Genomic DNA, 13265 nt, shown 5'->3' on the forward strand with positions numbered 1-13265 from the left:
CTATGACAGTCATGTGCCACGTAATGATGTTTCTGTCAAGGATGAACGGTATATGTGATGGTGGTCCCATAAGTACCATATAGCCTAAGTGTGTAGTAGGCTATTCCACCTAGGTTTGTGTAAGTACACTACATGATGTTTGCACAATGACAAAATAGCCTAACACATTTCTCAGAACATGACCCCGTTGTTAAGCAATGCATGACTGTATATTTACCGATGTTCTTTGTCTAATTCTTCTATCAATTAAAGAGGGATATTAATGAGTCTAAATACTAATTTATGAAGAGATTTTTTTTTTTTTAAAGATTTTATTTTTTTCCTTTTTCTCCCCAAAGCCCCCCGGTACATAGTTGTATATTCTTCATTGTGGGTCCTTCTAGTTGTGGCATTTGGGACGCTGCCTCAGCGTGGTTTGATGAGCAGTGCCATGTCCATGCCCAGGATTCGAACCAAGGAAACACTGGGCCGCCTGCAGCGGAGCGCATGAACTTAACCACTCAGCCATGGGGCCAGCCCCTATGAAGAGATTTTTTTAAAGGGATTATTATATTTACTATATATTTACTCTTCTAGACATTCTCCATTACTTTCCTAAGAATTAGTTTTCTATATGGTATCATTTCTCTTCAATCAAAAGAAATTCTTTTAATATTTTTATTTGGTAAGTCCGCTAAAGTCTTTCAAATTTTGCATGAAATGTCTCTATTCATTGATCCTTCCTCTGCTGTTTCCAGTCTTCTGGAAAGCCCACAAAAATAAATGTTTATGCATAATCTGAGAGTTTTTTTTTAATCTTAGCACTTCCATTTAGTGCTTTTAACAATTTCCATCTCTTTACTGAAAAGCGTCATCTAATCCTTTATGTTGTTCACATTAGTCTCTAAAATCTTTAATGTATTTATCATAGCTACTTCAAAAATTCATTCCTAAGAATTCCAACAGTCATTTCTGGGTCTGACAGTATTCAATATTTCTTCTCTTGATGATGATAATGTGTATTTGCATTTCATAATATTTGATTGCATGTCAGATACTTTGTATAAAAGAAAATAAAATTGATGTAAATTATTGTGTTTGCCGTAAAAATTGGGACCATTTCTTTTTTTTAATTTAATATTTTTTCCCATGTTATTTATTTATTTATTTTTAATTGCAGTAACATGGGTTATAACATTATATAGCTTTTGGATGTACATCAAAATACATCTCGAATTCTGTGTAGCTTACATCATGTTCAATACCCAAAAACTAATTATTGTCCATCCTCTCACATGTGAGCCTAATCACCCCTTTTGCTCTCCCCCCTTCCCCCATGGTAACCACCAATCCATTCTCTGTTGCTATGTCTTTGTTTTTCATTGTTTTTATCTTCTGCTTATGAGTGAGGTCATATGTTATTTGACTTTCTCCCTCTGACTTATTTCACTCAGCATAATACCCTCAAGGTCCATTCATGTTGTCACAAATGGCCAGATTTCATAATTTCTTATGGCTGAGTAGTATTCCATTGTGTATACATACCACATTTTTATCCATTTGTACCTTGATGGGCACCTAGGTTGCTTCCAAGTCTGGCTATTGTGTATAATGCTGCAATGAACATAGGGGTGCAAGTATCTTTATGTCTTTGTGTTTTCAAGTTCTTTGGATAAATACCCAGCAGTGGGAGAGCTGGATCATATGACAGATCTATTCATAATTTTCTGAGGATACTCCATACTGCTTTCGATAGTGGCTACACCAGTTTGTACTCCCACCAGCAGTGTACAAGTCTTCCCATCTCTCCACATCCTCTCCAACATTTGTTGTTTCCTGTCTTGTTAATTATGGCCATTCTGACTGGAGTGAGGCAATACCTCATTGTAGTTTTGATTTGCATTTCCCTGATAGCTAATGATGTTGAGCATCTTTTCATATGCCTGATGGCCATCCGTATAACTTCTTTAGAGAAATCTCTGTTCAGATCTTTTGCCCATTTTTCAATTGAGTTGTTGGTTTTTTGTTGAGCTCTATGAGTTCTTTGTATAATTTAGATATTAACCCCTTATCTGATATATGGTTTGAAAATATCTTCTCGTAATTGTTAGGTTGTTTTTCAGTTTGTTGATGGTTTCCTTTGCTGTGCAGAAGGTTTTTAGTTTGATGTTGGCCCATTTGTTCGTTTTTTCTTTTGTTTCCCTTGCCCAGTCAGACACAGGACTTGAAAATATGCTTCTAAGACTGATGTCAAAGAGCAGACTGCCTATGTTTTCTTCTAGGAGGTTCACGGTTTCAGGTCTTACATTCAAGTCTTTAACCCATTTTGAGTTGATTTTTGTGCATGGTGTAAGGGAATGGTCTACTTTCATTCTTTTGCATGTGGCTGTCCAGTTTTGCCAACACCGTTTATTGAAGAGACTCTCCTTTCTCCATTGTATGCTCTTGTCTCCATTGTCAAATATTAACTGTCCATAAACATGTGAGGGTTTTTTTTATTATTATTTGGTTTATTGAGTTATTGATAGGTTACAATCTTGTGAAATTTCAGTTGTACATTAATGTTTGTCAGTCATGTTGTAGGTGCACCACTTCACCCTTTGTGCCCACCCCCCACCTCACCTTTCCCCTGGTATCCACTAAACTGTTCTTAGTCCATAATTTTAAATTCCTCATATGAGTGGAGTCATACACAGATTATCCTTCTCTCGCTGGCTTATTTCACTTAACATAATTCTCTCAAGGTCCATCCATGTTATTGCAAATGGAATGATTTTGTTCTGTTTCGCAGCTGAGTAGTATTCCATTGTATATATGTACCACATCTTCTTTATCCATTCGTCTGTTGCTGGACACTTAGGTTGCTTCCACATCTTGGCTATTGTAAACAGTGCTGCAATAAACATTGGGGTGCATAGGACTTTTGGGATTGCTGACTTCAAGCTCTTTGGATAAATACCCAGTAGTGGGATGGCTGGATTGTATGGTAGTTCTACTTTTAATTTTTTGAGGAATCTCCATACTGTTTTCCATAGTGGCTGCACCAGTTTGCATTCCCACCAGCAGTGTATGAGGGTTCCTTTTTCTCCGCAACCTCTCCAGCATTTGTTGCTATTAGTTTTAGATATTTTTGTCATTCTAACGGGTGTAAGGTGATATCTTAGTGTAGTTTTGACTTGCATTTCCCTGATGATCAGCGATGATGAGCATCTTTTCATGTGCCTATTGGCCATCAGTATATCTTCTTTGGAGAAATGTCTGTTCATGTCTCCAGCCCATTTTTTGATTGGGTTGTTTGATGTTTTGTGGTTGAGTTGCGAGAGTTCTTTATATATTATGGATATTAAGCCTTTGTCAGATTATGACTTGCAAATATTTTTTCCCAGTTAGTGGGTTGTTTTTTTGTTTCAATTCTGTTTTCATTTGCCTTGAAGAAGCTCTTTAATCTGATGAAGTCCCATTTGTTTATTCTTTCTATTGTTTCCCTTCTCTGAGAAGGCATGGTGTCCGAAAAGATCCTTTTAATACTGATGTCAAAGAGTGTACTGCCTACGTTTTCTTCCAGAAGCCTTATGGTTTCAGGTCTCACCTTTAGGTCTTTGATCCATTTTGAGTTTATTTTGGTGAATGGTGAAAAAGAATGGTCAATTTTCATTCTTTTACATATGGCTTTCCAGTTTTCCCAGCACCATTTGTTGAAAAGAGCTTCTTTTCTCCATTGTATGCCCTCAGCTCCTTTGTCAATGATAAGCTGTCCATAGATGTGTGGTTTTATTTCTGGGCTTTCAATTCTGTTCCATTGATCTGTGCACCTGTTTTTGTACCAGTATCATGCTGTTTTGATTACTGTAGCTTTGTAGTATGTTTTGAAGTCAGAGATTGTGATGCCTCCCATTTTGTTCTTTTTTCTCAGGATTGCTTTAGAAATTCGGGGTCTTTTGTTGCCCCATATGAATTTTAAGATTCTTTGTTCTAATTCTGTAAAGAATGTCATTGGGATTCTGATTGGCATGGCGTTGAATCTGTAGATTGCTTTAGGTAGAACAGACATTTTAACTATGTTTATTCTTCCAATCCATGTACATGGAATGTCTTTCCATCTCCTTATGTCGTCATCCAATTCTCTCAGAAAGGCCTTGTAATTTTCATTATATAGGTCCTTCACTTCCTTAGTTAAATTTACCCCAAGGTGTTTTATTCCTTTTGTTGTGATTGTGAATGGTATTGTATTCTTGAGTTCTTTTTCTGTTGGTTCATTACTGGAGTATAGAAATGCTACTGATTTATGCAAATTGATTTTATACCCTGCAACTTTGCTGTAGTTGTTGATTACTTCTTACAGTTTTCCAATGGATTCTTTGGGGTTTTCTATATTTGAGATCACATGAACATGTGGGTTTATTTCTGGGCTCTCGATTCTGTTCCATTCATCTGTGTGGCTGTTTTTGTGGCAGTACCATGCTATTTTGGTTACTATAGCTTTGTAGTATATTTTGAAATCAGGGAGTGTGATACCTCTAGCTTTGTTCTTTTTTCTCAGGAATTCTTTGGCTATTCGGGGCCTTTTCTTGTTCCATATAAATTTTAGGATTCTTTGTTCTATTTCTGTGAAAATTGTTGTTGGAAATTTGATAGGGATTGCATTGAATCTATAGATTGCTTTAGGAAGTATGGACATTTCAACGATGTTAATTCTTCCAATCCAAGAGCAGGGAATATCTTTCCATTTATTTGTGTCTTCTTTGATTTCTTTCAACAATGTTTTATAGTTTTTGGTGTACAGATCTTTCACCTCTTTGGTTAAGTTTATTCCTAAGTATTTTATTCTTTTTTGGCAATTGTAAATGTGATTGTATTCTTAATTTCTCTTTCTGCTGCTTCGTTGTTAGTGTATAGAAATGCAACCGATTTTTGTATGTTGATTTTGTATCCTGTGACTTGACTATATTCCTTTATTGTTTATAAAAGTTTTTTAGTGAATTCTTTAAGGTTTTCTATATATAAACTCATGTCGTCTGCAAAGACTGACAGTTTCACATCCTCTTTTCCAATGTGGATCCCTTTTATTTCTTTTTTTTTGCCTGATTGCTCTGGCCAGGACTTCCAATACTATGTTAAATAAGAGTGGTGACACTGGGCATCCTTGTCTGCTTCCTGTTCTTAGAGGGATAGCTTTCAGTTTTTCTCCATTGAGAATAATATTTGCTGTGGGTTTGTCATATATGGTCTTTATTATGTTGAGGTATTTTCCTTCTATACTCATTTTATTTAGAGTTTTTATGATAAATGTGTGCTGTCTTGTCAAATGCTTTCTCTGACCTATGAAAATGATCATGTGATATTTATTCTTCATTTTGTTAATGTGGTGTATCACGTTGATAGATTTGCAGATGTTGAACCATCCCTGCATCCCTGGAAGGAAACCCATTTGATCATGATGTATGATCTTTTTAATGTATTGTTGTATTCGACTTGCTGGTATTTTGTTGAGGATGTTTGCATCGATGTTCATCAATGATATTGGCCTGTAATTTTCTTGTTTTGTGTTGTCCTTGTCTGGGTTGGGTATCAGGATAATGTTGGCTTCGTAGAATGAATTAGGAAGTCTCCCCTCCTCTTCCATTTTTTGGAAGAGTTTGAGAAGGATAGGTATTAAGTCTTCTTTGAATGTTTGGTAGAATTCACCAGAGAAGCCATCTGGTCCTGGACTTTTATTTTCTGGAAGGTTTTTGATTGCTGTTTCGATCTTCTTTCTGGTGATTGGTCTATTCAAATTTTCTACTTTTCTTGGTCCAGTTTTGGAAGGTTGTATGTTTCTAAGAATTTATCCATTTCTTCTAGATTATCCAATTTGTTGCCATATAACTTTTCATAGTATTCTCTTATTATCTTTTGTATTTCTGAGGTGTCTGTTGTAATCTCTCATCTTTCATTTCTGATTTTATTTAGTTGAACCTTCTCTCTTTTTTTTCTTGGTGAGTGTAGCTGAGTGGTTTTCAATTTTGTTTATCTTTTCAAAGAGCCAGCTCTTGGTTTCATTAATTTTTTCTATTATTTTTTAGTCTCTAAATCGTTTATCTCTGCTCTGATTTGTATTATTTCCTTCCTTCTGCTGATTTTGGGCTTTGTTTGTTGTTCTTTTTGCAGTAACTTTAGATGCGCTTTTAGACTGTCTATTTGGGATTATCCTTGTTTGTTGAGGTAGGCTTGAATTGCTATGAACTTCCCTCTTAGACCAGCTTTTGCTATATCCCATAGATTTTGGCAAGTCATATTTTCATTTTCATTTGTCTCCAGGAATTTTTTCATTTCTCCTTTGATTTCTTCATTGACCCAATCGTTGTTCAGTAGCATTTTGTTTAATCTCCAATTTTTGTGGCTTTTCTGGTTTTCTTCCTGTAGTTGATTTCTAGTTTCATTCCTTTGTGGTCAGAAATGATGCATGGTATCATTTCAATCTTCTTAAATTTATTGAGACTTTTTTGGTGGCGTAATATGTGATCAGTCATGTATACTGTTCTCTGTTCGTTTGAAAAGAATGTGTAATCTGTGGTTTTTGGATGGAATGTTCTGTATATATCAACTAAGTCCATCTGTTCTAATGTGTCCTTCAAGGCCAGTGTTTCCTTATGAATCTTCTGTGAGGATGATCTATCCATGGTGTAAGTGGAGTGAAAAGTCCCCTACTGTTATTGTGTTACTGTCTATTTCTACTTTTATGTCTGTTAATAATTGCTTTATATATTTAGGTGCTCCTATGTTGGGTACGTAGATATTTACAAGTGTTATATTTTCTTGTTGGATTGTTCCCTTTATCATTACGTAGTGCCCATCTTTGTCTCCTGTTACAGTTTTTGTTTTAAAGTCTTTTTTGTAGGATATAAGTATTGCTACCTCTGCTTTCTTTTCTTTGCCATTGGCATGGAATATCTTTTTCCATTCTTTCACTTTCAGTTTGTGGGTGTCTTTAGGTCTGAAGTGTGTCTCTTGTTTGCAGAATATACATGGGTCTTGTTTTTTTATCCAAGTGGCCACCCTATGGCATTTGATTTGAGCATTTAGTCCATTGACATTTAAAGTAGCTATTGATAAATATGTATTTATTGCCATTTGTTCCTTTTCTTTTTCTGGGTGTTTTAATAGTTCTTCTCTGTTCCTGTCTTTTTCTCTTGCTCTCTTCCCTTGTGGTTTGATGGCTTTCTTTAGTAATATGTTTGATTTTTTGTCTTACTTTCTTGCTTATTATAAGTTTCTGATTTGTGATTACCATGAGGATCTTATTTAATATTCTATGTATATAACAGTCTATGTCAAGTTGATAGACTCTTTAGCTTGACCTCTTTCTAAAGGCTCTACTTTTTCATTCCCCTCCTCCCACATTTTATGTTTTTCAAATTATATCTAGTCTCTTGTTTAGTGTGTGTTCATCCCTTACCCTCTTATCATTGAAATAGGTGATTTTAGTACATTTTTCTTTTAACCTTCATATCATCTTCACAGGTAGTTAATCTGCTACCTTTACTATAGTTTTACCTTTACTAGTGATTTTTATTGCCTTTTTTTTGTTACTGTTTTGTCTTGTTGATAATAATTTTTTTATCTCTATTTGTGGTCATTGCTTTCCCACTTAAATAAGACCCTTCAGCATTTGTTGTAGAACTGGTTTCTTGGTGATAAACTTCTTTGATTTTTGCTTGTCTGGGAAGCTGTTTATCTCTCCTTCCAGTCTGAATGACAACCTTGATGGATAGAGTATTCTTGGCTGTAGGTTTTTTCCTTTTAGCACTTAAAAATATGTTGTGCCATTCTCTTCTTGCCTGTGGGGTTTCAGCTGAGAAGTACACTGATAGCCTGATAGGTTTCCCTTTATATTTCACTTGTGTCCTTTCTCTTGCTGCTTTTAGGATTCTCTCTTTGTCTTTAATTTTGGACATTTTAATTATAATATGTCTTGGTGTGGGCCTCTTTGGGCTTATCTTGTTTGGAGCTCTCTGTGCTTCCTGAACTTGGATGTCTGTTTCCTTCGTCAGATTAGGAAAGTTTTCATGTATTACTTTTTCTAATAAATTTTGTTCCCCTTTGTCTCTCTCTTCTCCTTCTGGGACACCTATAATCTGAATGTTAGCATGATTGATATTGTCTCAGAGTTCCCTTAGACTGTTCTCATTCTGTCTAATTCTTTTTTCTTTTTTCTTTTCTGCTTGGGTGTTTTCCTCTAGTCTTTCATCTAGCTCACTGATCCGTTCTTCTGCATCCTCTACTCTGCTATTGAGTCCCTCTAGTGAATTTTTCATTTCCAGTATTGTATTCTTCATTTCTGATTTTTTTTTATATCTTCCAGTTCTTTGCTGATGTGCTCACTGTGTTCATCCATTCTTCTCCCAAGATCTGTTAGCATCCTCATGGTATTTTGTTTGAACTCTTTGTTGAGTAGGTCACTTGTTTCTGTTTCTTTTAGTCCTTTTTTGGGGTTTTGTCCTGTTCCCTTGCTTGCAAAGTATTCCTTTGTCTCCTAATTATGCCTCTTTCTCTGTGCTTATTTCTATGTATTAGGTGAGTCAGCTATGTCTCCTGATCTTGGAGAAGTGGCCTTATGTATGAAATGCCTTATGAGGCCCAGCAGTGTGCTTCCCTCTCATCACCAGTCCAGAAGATCCAGGAGTGACCTCTTTGTGGGCTACTTGTGTCCTTCTGCTGTGGCAGGGTTGCTCCCACTGCAGGAACCCAGTGAGTCTAGTCTTTTCTTCCCTGTCCAACTGTTTGCAAATCTGGTTTGGGGAGCCTCAGCACTGTTGGCTACAAAGTCTATCAGCACACCTCTATTGCAATTTTCCTCTTAATTGGGTTGCTACACAGTGTAGCTGGTTGCTAGGCTCAGGGGCTTACAGTTGTGATAGGCCACTGGCCTACAAGGCTGTTGGCAGTTCTCTTAGGAGTACAGCTGAGTGGGGCTGGCCCTAGGCACTGGAGCACTCACTTGTTTCAGGCTTTGGAAGGCGGTGCTGATCCTTTTTATGGCTATTTGTGAAGCACAGGTCTTCTGCTGCTGATAAGCCTTATCCCCCACAGGACCCCACACATCATCAACAGAGTCCTGGTCTGTGCAGACTTCTCAACCCCCTGGAGTGCACTCCGACACCGCACTGCAGAGGCCCCCACCTCTCCACCAATGCCCCCCACAGTTCACCTGGTCCTCACACAGGCCCTGCCCCACAGAGGCAGACACTTGCCTTCCTGTAAAGGATCAAGGCACCCAGTCAATGCAGGCTGAAATGTAGCCTGAGGGCTTGCAGTTAGGTGGGGCCAGTCCCTAGTGCGGGTTGCCTGTCCTGGCTGAACTGAGTTAAATCTTTGCTCTAGTGGGCATGGCAGACCCCTGGGCTAACAGGCCAAGGGGTTAACCTCAATGGTGCCCACCGGGGTCTGTGTCAGCACGCCTGGACCAGCTCAGAACAATGACCCCTACGAATGTCTCAGTCTCCAGAGAGGTCCCTCCTCTCACCAAGATGTCCCCAGAACCCACCAGGGAGTCTCATTTCACCAAAGGACTGTCAGCCTCCTCTCTGGTTATTTTAGGTTGCTGCAATGAGTGAGTTTGTACATGGGCCCTTTAGGTCCCAGGTATTTTTGGCTTTCGGCCAATAGCTTTTCTGGGGGTGTCCCTGCTGCTGTTAATAGCCAGCAAAGCCAGACAGTAAGACCCCCGTCTCAGTTGGGCTGAGTCTGAAGGCTGCTTATAGCAGTATTGGCCCCCACTCTGGTCCTCACTCCTCCAGGGAGGGCTGCGTACCTTAGGGTGGCTCCCGCCGTGCCAGCTGAGAAGCTCCGCTGCTCCCAAAGGTGGGTTTTTTCCTCTACAGCAGGAATTTCTGCCTCTTCTGCCTTAGTCAGGACTGTCCCTTATTGTTGTTGGGGGGGGGGGGGTTTATCCAGTTTTCAGTTTTCTCTCCAGGGTAATTTTTCCAAAATTAGTTGTAACCTGGTTGTGTTCGTAGGAGCAGATGAGTTCAGAGTCTGCTTATGCCACCATCTTGATGAGATCTCAAGACGATTTCATCTGCCAAATTAATACTGCAGGATTGTGGGATAAAGGGCCACTGCCTGAAGCTCTGTGTAAGGCTCAGATTGCCTTTTAGCTTTCTCTTTGTTCTTCCACATATGCCTTCAGATTCCATCAGGCCCCATACTGCCTCTTGGCAGCAAGTGACTCTCACTTCTGCCCCAACATCATGTGGATGTAGACCCATGTTCTTTGTTTTATATGTCACGTAGTTGTGGAACATAAGAGGAACATGGTTTCAGGCATGCACGTTCCCAAGTTTCTGCAGAATGTTCTGCCATGGAAAAATCAGTGGAAATACACAGTAACTGAATATCTCTCTCACCAAATGCCAGAGGCTAGAAGACTTGCTTCTTTCTGCTACCACTGGGTTCTTCATTTTTCTCCTAATGTAGTTATAGAAAGATAAACTATTTCATTTTCCAATAGAAATTATTCTAATTTCATAAGCTTTATGATGAAGACGTTGTTTTGTTCACTGTTCAGAACCTAAAGCAGTGACTCTTATATAGTAGATGTTCCCTAAACATTTGTGGAAGAGTAAACAAATACATAGCCATTGTTGATAAGACTATCAGATATAGATAAAAACACAAAGAAGAATAAATGGCATCTGTAGTCACACTGCAGCAATAATCAATGCTAATTCTTGATATATATCTTCCAAGGCATTTTTATTATATTTTATTATAAATGTGAATGTGTATTTAAAATGAGATATTGTATAGCCATTAAAATGCATATTTAATATGGTTTGAATATATTTCTCAATCATTTCTTAGTAAGCACAATTTTTCAGATTCTCAAGGCCCAGGCTGCATTTCAGAGGGGGGCCATCTGTCTGTGGACTGTGGTAGAGGCAGGACCAAAGAATTTGAACAGCTAAGCAGATACCATTGAATGGGCTCATTCATCTTCTGGTCATCTTGTACAAGCTTTGCAACAACCTGTGATGTTTCATTAAGATCAAACTTGATGTTTTTCTAAATGAAAGCATGAATATGAAGGTATTCAGGCAATCCTGAGTTATATATTAAATAGTTTATTTCCTTTAAAAATGCTTTATTTTCTATTTAACACATCTGGTATCATAAGACAAATTCATTTTCTTAGATAACAATACTTATCTTGCATATCTCACAGAATGGTGTAAGAATATGATAAAATGCCTTATTTAAAAATACGTTAAAATTTAATTCATTTTAAAATAATGATTATATGTTGAAAAAAGGATCTTTGTAAGATTCTCCATAAAAAACTGGCTTATGTAGCTGTGTCAGGTACAGAGCTCTTTTAACACTCTGCTAGCGAAATGATCTGTGCAGCAGTCATAAAATACATTACACTAAATATTCTGTATGCTAAAGAACGATTCTTGAGCTCCAGATCCAAAGACCTAAAACTTCGATGACAGCACAGTGACCGATTGGATCTGAATTACAGTACTATGATGCAATGCAGTGTGCATTTCTGACAGGTGCGCTACAAACTATATTGTAATCTGAGGCCAGGAGAGATATTAAATCCTTGATTTACCTATCTACAACTAATAGTCATAGGATTCATATAGTAACTATCCTTACATAAAAATAGCCATACAGATGGTAGTAAAAAGTGTTTTCTATTTAAGTGTAAATCAGACAGTAAAAAGAAGTGGTAATCATTTCACCTCTTTTCTCTCTTACTTCACCTTGAGAAATAACGTGATAAGATGAATTGCATGAAGTACTGGAACTCTTTTTTTTTTTAAATCTACATCAACGGTTTATTTGAAAGAGTTCTTCTGAGTATGAAGATTCTTTCTCGCATTAAATGAGGGAGGATTCAAAGGGGGTAGAAAAAAAGGTATTAAGTTTTAAAGTCACAGGCAGTTTATCTTTCTACAACTACATTAGGAGAAAAATGAAGAACCCAGTGGTAGCAGGAAGAAGCAAGTCTTCTAGCCTCTGGCATTTGATGAGAGAGATATTCAGTTACTGTGTATTTCCACTGACTTTTCCATGGCAGAACATTCTGCAGAGACTTGTGAACGTGCATGCCTGAAGCCACCTTACGCTTATGTTCCACAATACGTTGCTTACAGGGCTGTTGTTGCCAAGTCGTTGGTTGTGCCCCAGACAAATGGGGTGGTGGTCTGTTCCCGCAAATCTTTATCCCAGTCTTCATCACAAGGAGGCCACTGGTATGTGCTCTCAGCCAGTCTCTTGTCCAAGGTTCCTGGTTTGCTTGACAACATCTTGCTCAATACAACTTTTGTCCTCACAGCTTGAGATACGATGACTGATTTCGGCCCGAGGAACTTGGTGGCGAGCATTGAAAGGACCAAGTAATGAATTTGCGACATCAGGATGATTTTGTCTGCACTTAACAAGATGATAAGGAAACCTGCAGGCCCTGATCTAGCGGTTTTTATCATAGGGCCGTTGTAATAGATTTTCAGGATCCAGAGAATCAATGTAAATATTCTCCATGTTGGAAATGAAGGGGCCGAATCCAAGGGCTCAACGGAGACATGCTCTCCCCGCAGCTCGGCTCTAGCAATGCTCACTGCCGGCTCCTGTCGTTAGGGAGTGGGGTCCCAGCCCCCACTTCGTGTGACAGAGGTCTTGGCTCTGGCAGAGCATGGGGCTGGGGGCTCAGTCCTGGAATGCTTATATATGTAGTTTATCTAAAAATGGAATTGTTCAATCATCCGTGGCTAAATAAAACTAATTCTTATAGTAGAATATAATCAACATCTACACGTGTCAGCATGTCAACATTTCTACAGTAGAACATTGAAAAGATCAAGTTAGAAAAGTATCGTTTCATTAATACAAATTTTTAGAATACACAGGACAATACATATATTTTTTATGGATAAATATATTGGAGTAGAAGTATAAAATACTTGCATGAGAATTATAAACACTAATTCAAGACTGTTTATATTTGAGTTGGGGAAAAAGGACTTCGCCTGTATCTATAAAACACAAAGATGTAAAACAAGTCCCCTCGGTACTCAGAGACGTCATGAAGAAAGAGGTAGTTACTGGTATCAAATGCCAATCTAGCAGTAGTAGATAGTACCATGTAGCGTCCCTTTGCCAGCAAAGAATGACTTTTAGGGCTATTTTCTGACTATATGTGCAAGCCAAAATTTTGTTTACAAAAAGGTACAGCAGGGCAGAGATTCTTTTATCTAAATTAATGAAATAATGCCTGTACCAGAGGAATGACTTTCATT

At 38.0% G+C, this 13265-nt stretch overlaps 1 pseudogene; it reads right to left on the reverse strand.

The window, feature by feature from the left end:
• Positions 1–11911: 11911 nt before the first annotated feature.
• On the reverse strand, positions 11912–12510 carry LOC124243308 (gametocyte-specific factor 1-like; annotated as a pseudogene).
• Positions 12511–13265: the final 755 nt, after the last annotated feature.

Source organism: Equus quagga, chromosome 8, assembly GCF_021613505.1.
Source record: "Equus quagga isolate Etosha38 chromosome 8, UCLA_HA_Equagga_1.0, whole genome shotgun sequence".
Lineage (NCBI taxonomy): Eukaryota > Metazoa > Chordata > Mammalia > Perissodactyla > Equidae > Equus > Equus quagga.